Source organism: Dipteris shenzhenensis, chromosome 29 (genome assembly GCF_047967505.1).
Source record: "Dipteris shenzhenensis isolate YYH24624 ecotype China chromosome 29, Dip_SZ_1.0, whole genome shotgun sequence".
In the NCBI taxonomy this organism is placed as follows: Eukaryota; Viridiplantae; Streptophyta; class Polypodiopsida; order Gleicheniales; family Dipteridaceae; genus Dipteris; species Dipteris shenzhenensis.
The window spans coordinates 356,453-363,975 of NC_141624.1; positions in this window are offsets into that span (position 1 = coordinate 356,453).

Consider the following 7,523-nt stretch of genomic DNA (forward strand, 5'->3'; position numbering starts at 1 on the left):
GTGTGTGTGTGTGTGTGTGTGTGTGTGTGTGTGTGTGTGTGTGTGTGTGTGTGTGTGTGTGTTTTGTAGAAGCACATCTAGTGCTATGATGTGTCTAGCATGTGGCCTAAGTGATGATGTAAGCCAAAGGCCCCCACATGGGAGGTTCCTTTGATTTAGGCCAATCCCACTGATGTAGGGGCTGATTGCCACTAATATAAGGGAGGTGCCTACACCATCCTTTCTTTCTATAAAATGGAGGACATTCCTTCATTCTAATACATGGATTTTGCCTCACTTGAGCCCTCACTCTTTGTGCCATGATGCATCTCTTCTACCCCACACTCTTCTACATTTGGTATCAGAGCTGGTAAGCTTTGGAGAAGCCATTTTGGTAGTGCCACCTCATCATCTTCTCCACCATCTCCTTTTGAGCTTTCTTCCTCCTTCCTCTTCAAAAATGGTTTAGCTATCTTCTCATCATCCCTTGCGTCTTTTGCCAAGCCCTCCTAGCTGAAGAGTCTACACTATGGGGCGCTCCTCTGGCTTAGAGCATTTTCTCAAAGATGAAGTAAATCAGCGCTGATCCAAGCAAGCTCTGATGACAAATCGCGCAATTTTGCCTTTCTGAAAAGATAGTCAAAGAAGGCACAGCTCTCCTAGACAAGAAGGGGCATTATTTCATCTGTGCTCTGTGTTGAACTTACCTTGGTATTCAAGCTTTAGTTTTGCATAGAAAGCCCTCTCAAACTCCTCTCCAATTGTGTGAATTATGCTCTCCAAGTTGAGCTAGTCTTCTACAAAGCATTTTTTACAGTTTTGGACATTTGATGCTAGAGTAAATGCTAGAGTGATGTTTGAGGAATGAAGTAATGCTAAAGTACAAATCAGAGAATGCATTTTCAGTTTGAAATTCAGTTGGGATTCATCTCTTGTCAAAATGCCAAGCTCTGAAGGTTCTTCCAATGCTAAGCACTTGGGACTTAGTCAAGGAAGGAACTCAATCCTCTCAGGAAGGTGAATCAACTACAACCAAATGTGAAGGAAAGGCCACTGACTCTACTTCTACACCTACAGATGCAAAAAGGATAGAGAAAGCCTACGCAATCATTACATTAGGTTTGGGTGATGATTATGTACACCACATTTCATATTTGGAATCCCCTTTTGAAGCATGCATAAGTTAGACATATTGTTTGGTGCTAGCTCTCATACTTCCAAATTAAATCTAAAAATTAAGTTCTTTGAACTTAAAATGGAGGGAGATAATGTTGCTGCTCATGTCAACACTACGAGGAGTCTTATGACACAACTAGCTTCAATTAATTCTCCTGTCACTGAGGATGATGCTATGGCATTGCTTTTAAAGAGCATGCCTCTAGACTTTGACTTTGTGGTTACTACTTTGAAGAATCTTCCTCAACTCTCATTAGAAGCCATCATCAGTGCCTTACAAGAAGAGGAAGGAAAGAACACTTCAAGAATGGGCAAAATGCACACAAAAGCACTTGCAGTGAAGTTTTCAAAGAGCAGGGACAAGGCTTGTAAACATTGTGGGAAAAACAATCATCTTGATAAGGATTGTTATAGAATCAACCCTTGCTCTTATTGTGGCAAGAATAATCACTCTGAGAAGTTTTGCAATGAGAAAAAGAGGACTAAGACAAATCTAGTTGAAGAGACAACTCCATCAACAAATGAAGCATCCAACTTTGTGGCAGAAGACAAGGACTTTGCCTTTTGAGCAACTGGTCTTTGAATTTTTGTTTATCATCTCTTGGTTAAAATTTTGAGGTTCTCCAAAAAGAATGTCACGTCTTTTGTAAATCACCTTTGGTCACCATATGATGTAGGCCATGTGATATGTGTTTGGTCTATCCCCATTTTGTAAACCTTGACCCTTGGGCACCTTTTCTAGCATGAGATCCTAGCCATAGATTTATCCATGACCACCATGAGATGGCATGTGTGACCGCCATGAGATGGCATGAGAAACTATGTGACTAGATGTATCCTTGACATTGCAAGAGGAAAACCCTTGAGGGGGGGTATGTTGGAAGTATGTTCAAGGGCTTGCTCTAAGATGCATGTGTGCATCTAGGGGAGTCACATGTGTGTGTGTGTGTGTGTGTGTGTGTGTGTGTGTGTGTGTGTGTGTGTGTGTGTGTGTGTGTGTGTGTGTGTGTGTTGTAGAAGCACATCTAGTGCTATGATGTGTCTAGTGTGTGACCTAAGTAATGATGTAAGCCAAAGGTTCCCACATGGGAGGTTCCTTTGATTTAGGCTAGTCCCACTAATGTAGGGACTGATTGCCCTACTGATATAGGGGAGGTGCCTACACCATCCTCTCTTTCTATAAAATGGAGGACATTCCTTCATTCTAATACATGGATTTTGCCTCACTTGAGCTCTCACTCTTTGTGCCATGATGCATCTCTTCTACCCCACACTCTTCTACATATTCTTGGGTCTCCACATAGCCAGAGCATAGTATCCAGCCTCTACATCTCCTCGGGGCATTCTTGGGTCTCCACACAGCCAGAGCCACCTTGGAGCTCTCTAGTCTATGGGCAGAAGCCCCACCCACCTTCACACCTCACGTCTTCATGATTGTTTATTGCAGTTCTACTCTTTCTACATGCTGCCCTCATGACTTTTAAATCCTTGTTGCAATGAAGAGTACACCGCCTTCACACCTCACGGCTTTGTGACTGTTTGTTTCAGTTCTACTCTTTCTACATACTGTGCTCCTATCTTTTAAGTGCTTGTTGCAAAGAAGAGTACATGCTAGCTTGATTCCTCCTCTCCACACTGAAGCTGCACAGGCCTCCCATGGTCTTTTGTGGTCATATTCCATGCTGCGAACGAGAAAAAGCATGTTTTCTGTCTTCTTTTGACCTCACATGATTTAGTTTTGTTTTGTCCACAATTGACATGCTATCTAGATCGAATGAAATATCGATACCTTTGCTAAACTGAACGATCAAACATTGCAATTATTGTGAGTGAGGACATTCGTGCACTTGCTAACCAAGGCTTTGTTTCTATGTCTGGTGACTATCTACTAAAAACCACAACACCCGGCCCTACAACAATCATTGATGTTCCCCTTGTGCTGACGTCGACCAAGGGAAGCAGCAAAGATGGGACTCTTTTGAAGCATTCAGACATTAAAAAGACCAGCAAGAAGACTTTAAAAAATGTTTTCTATGCAGCAGCTGAATAGACATACGCTAAAGGTTCCCAACTATGGTTTAATTTCCCTTAGGTCTTGCCAATTATTCTTTGCTTTGTCCCCCATCTGTTTGCCCTTGGTCAGTACAAAATGAGTTATGAAAAAAGGGTTGTTGCACGTGTGCTGCAGGATAGAGTTGGAGATTGAACCACCAATTCCCAAGGAGGACTATTTGTCAGAGATTACTAACATCTAGGATTTCCTCTTTTTTTTGGGTGCGGAAACAAACAAAAGTCATATGTTCAAGAATAATTTTAGCAATTCTTCATGTTGTGGGTGAAACATTTGACATTAACTCTTCAAACCCACCTTGGGATATGCAACACAAAGCAAATTAATTTTGGTTTTTTGCTGTGCACATTCAAAATAAATAACTCCCACAAACAAATGTAAGTGCCTAACAATATTATAAGTCGCTATTATAGCAAGCTTGAACATTTTGCATAAGATCAGCAATATCAAAGGGAAAGCCCATCTTGGCCAACCAACAATGTAAATAGTGAGTTCCAACATGGAGGGGCAATAGTGTTGGCAAACTTAGGCTCGGTGCAACCAAACAGTTTGCCAGTTCTACCAATAGAAGCTTTGTCCGATTTTGTCCCATACCACTTTGCCTTTGAAGGAAAGGTTTTAGCGAACTGTGCAACTTTCAAGGCTAAGGATGTCCCCTACCCAGTCTTTATGTGTGTGGACTTAACGGACGCATGTTGTTGTGAGACAATCACCCTCCATGTCTTGCATGCATTTGTATTGTAGTTAAAGGATGTGTTGCAAGTAGATAGCTTTTTCATAGTCGAAGGGCCTGCCATTGTCAAAAGAATTGATGCAACGACAACAATTTTCAAGGGCGAGCCATTTGACGGTGACATCACTTTTGTATCGGACAAAGCAATAAGAGTGTACGCACCATTGGCTGCAAACCAGATAGAGAACACGAAAGCATCATTTGTCCCTTTGATGGACACCATCGCATTGGTTGTCATCAAAGTGACCTTGATGGCCCTCCATCTGACCAAATCATTGGTGTTGATGGGCCAAACACCGAGGGTTGATCCATAGTGAGTCATTTCGTAGAAACAATTGCAATCCAAAACACGCTTTCTCAGGTTCCACACTAAGAACGCATTGTATGTATCCAGTTAATGTTTGTTGCGGAGAGGAGGCACACGCTTGCATGCTTGGTATCAGAATTCATTGATGAAGGCATGGTGATGTATGTCATAAAAAATATATCTTTCATGCGCGCTCGCCATGCACTTGGTATTTTTTACTTTGCGATTCTAGCACCTGTTCCAAAAGGTAATCTCCACACCAAACTGCTTGAAACCTTCATCAGACAAGTATCCTAGCTTGGCTATGGCAAGAAGGTACATCAACCACTTGCAAGCATGCGGTTCCACCTATGAAGAGTACCTTTGACACCTTCTCTTTTGTCCTCAAACAGGTTTCTGGCGTTTTGCAATTCATCAGTCTGAATAGTCCCCTTGTTGAATTCCAACGTGCCATTTGTGGAGGCCCACGTGTTAGTTGAGACCCAGGATGCCATTTTGCTATAGTTGTGATAGCATCCAAGCTATTGTGCACGTGCCAGCTTTGAAAGGTTATGTCGTGGACCCTGAGGGTTTGCAAGTGGCGATCCAAATTTGAGGAGCTCATGTGGATGACATTCTCAAGCTGCATTTCCCTTTTATAGAGTACCACAGCCACCACAGTGTTGTTGCCATCAGGAACATGCTCTTTGAGAAAAAACCCTTTGGAGAATTTACCATCAATAGTGTTGGCTTTGTGATAGCATTTGCAACGAGTGCTTGATACGGTTTTTGGTCTACTCAGCTCTTTTTGTTTTTCCATTTTGTTCTAGCATACTTTCTCTTGTACAAAACAATGCTTTCGGTAATGCTCCGCTTGTGAAAACCACACACTTTCCATTGTATATTTCCTCTGTTGAGAGTTGTGGTGCCATGAGCACATGTAGAGCAAAGGTATGAGCAAAGGGTAAGCTGCCACATGGCATGGAGGAGATATCCCACATGTGAGCAAGCAAAATGGATGTAAGTACCCTCACCTATAAAAGGGAGGTTCATTTGAAGGAATATCAATCAAGCACTTTGCACTATCGCAAGATTCTCTTTATGAGTCCAAGTTAATCTATCTTGGAACCTAATTGACTTGAGATACATGTCATGAGCACTCTCTTCATCATGCTTGCACTTAGGTTGCATCCTCCGTAGATTAGTGTTGTATTAGGATGTTGTCTTAGTGACTAGGAGAGTAGGATCCTCACTTTGTCATGGTATCAGAGCTTAGGTCTAGTCTCCTAGATTAGTTGTAGGCATATCTTAGGAGCTCATGTTTTTCTCCTAGGTTAGTTTTTTTGTTCTAGATTGAGGGAGAGTTCCGTCCATCTGAGATTGAAAGGTTTCCGTTCATCTTCTTCAATTCAATTCATTGTTTCTTTGAGAGACATTGTGTGTGTAAGAGAGAGAGTATCTTCTTCTTCATTTTGACTTGAGAGATGTGAGAATAAGATTTTTCAAAGTTTTGAGAGGTGTATTGTGAGGAGTATTGCTTCTCTGTCTTCCAAACTACAACTAAGGTGGCCTATCTACAGCATCTAAGCTCCTATCTACAAAGGAGGAGTGTCTAGTAGCATGACAATGCAGGCAACAACAAGTACAAATTTCTCATAATCCACTCCAGCTGCCCTTGTTGATTGCATAGCACGGTGGCAGCCTTTCTTCAGCTTGACGTCACGGGAACGGAGCTTGGGAGCGACAGGAGGAGATGGCTACAAGCTTATCCCATAGTTGAGCTTCTCCAACTCTGCTGCGCCATCACTCCCTATAGTCTACGCTCTCCAGCAGCCAAAGCCGTGCCTCTCCAAAACGGCAGCCCGTTCACAATAGAAGCGCCAGAGCAATTTTAGCTCCTGGCTCTCCATAGCTTCAGACCTGCAAACAGCCTTCTCCTTCAATGCTCAGCCGACGGAATCAGCTCATCGACGCTCCTCTGCAATGACCCGACCGGCTCTCAAACGAGCTGCTACAACCCCGAACTCTACAGAGCTTAAGGCTCCCACCACCTCCGTCTAACTCCAACGGCTGTTGAAGGCCTTCTCCTGCAAGGCGCACCCGCATCTCTGTCACGAAGCATTTCCGTCGACGTCGTCTGCAGATCTCAAAGTTTTCATTTCTTTGCTAAAGTTCTCTACAAATGCCACGTGGCAGATAAGGTAGTCAAAAATTAACTATGGTTAGGTTCAGCTACTTGGGTTAGTTGAACTATGGTAAAGTGAATGTAACCTTGGGTTTATCTAGTTGGGTCACAAGAATGCCACATCAGCTTGCACAGTCAGCAGTGCCTTCTAAGCACACAGCCTCTTGTTAAGCACAGTTTGAATTCAACATGTGAATCTCTGTGCCACATCATCAAAGGCCCCTCTTCTTCACAAAAGCTTCAACAAGCCATAACTTGCAATCGAGGAAGAATTTGAACACGCTCCAAAAGGGAAAAGTGATCGCCTTTTCGAGCTCTACGCGCCTGTTAAGTCAGAATCATTTTATGCAATTAGACACTGCCAATATTGAAAGAAATCAATTGGTAAGACCTTTGCAACAAATGAAAAAGCAACGCACGAATGTAGAAAACATGCCAAAAGCACAAGTGCATGAGATGACCATAGCAGAAAGCATGGCATCCACACATAAAGCATCAAGGCATATGGTAGAACAAAGCATCATGCAGGTAGCTACACCAAGCAAAGAAGCAAACGAGTCGTCATCAAGCCATGAGCCAAAAGATGACATAAATGGAATGTATTGAGAAGCAAAAACCTTGCCAACCTTGCCTATGTTTTGTAAATCAAGCCTGACCACCTGAGAGTAGCTATGAAAGCACCCAGGGGAGGTATTGACATGTAAAAATCCACACTTGACCACCTTAAGTAGCAAGGTATGCACTAAGGGGAGGTGATGGAATGTAACTCACATCTGACCACCTTGCAGTAGCCAAAGGATTATGGCACCAAGGGGAGGTGTTGAGAGTTGTGGTGCCATGAGCACATGTAGAGCAAAGGTATGAGCAAAGGGAAAGCTGCCACATGGCATGGAGGAGATATCCCACATGTGAGCAAGCAAAATGGATGTAAGTACCCTCACCTATAAAAGGGAGGTTCATTTGAAGGAATATCAATCAAGCACTTTGCACTATCTCAAGATTCTCTTTATGAGTCTAAGTTAATCTATCTTGGAACCTAATTGACTTGAGATACATGTCATGAGCACTCTCTTCATCATGCTTGCACTTAGGT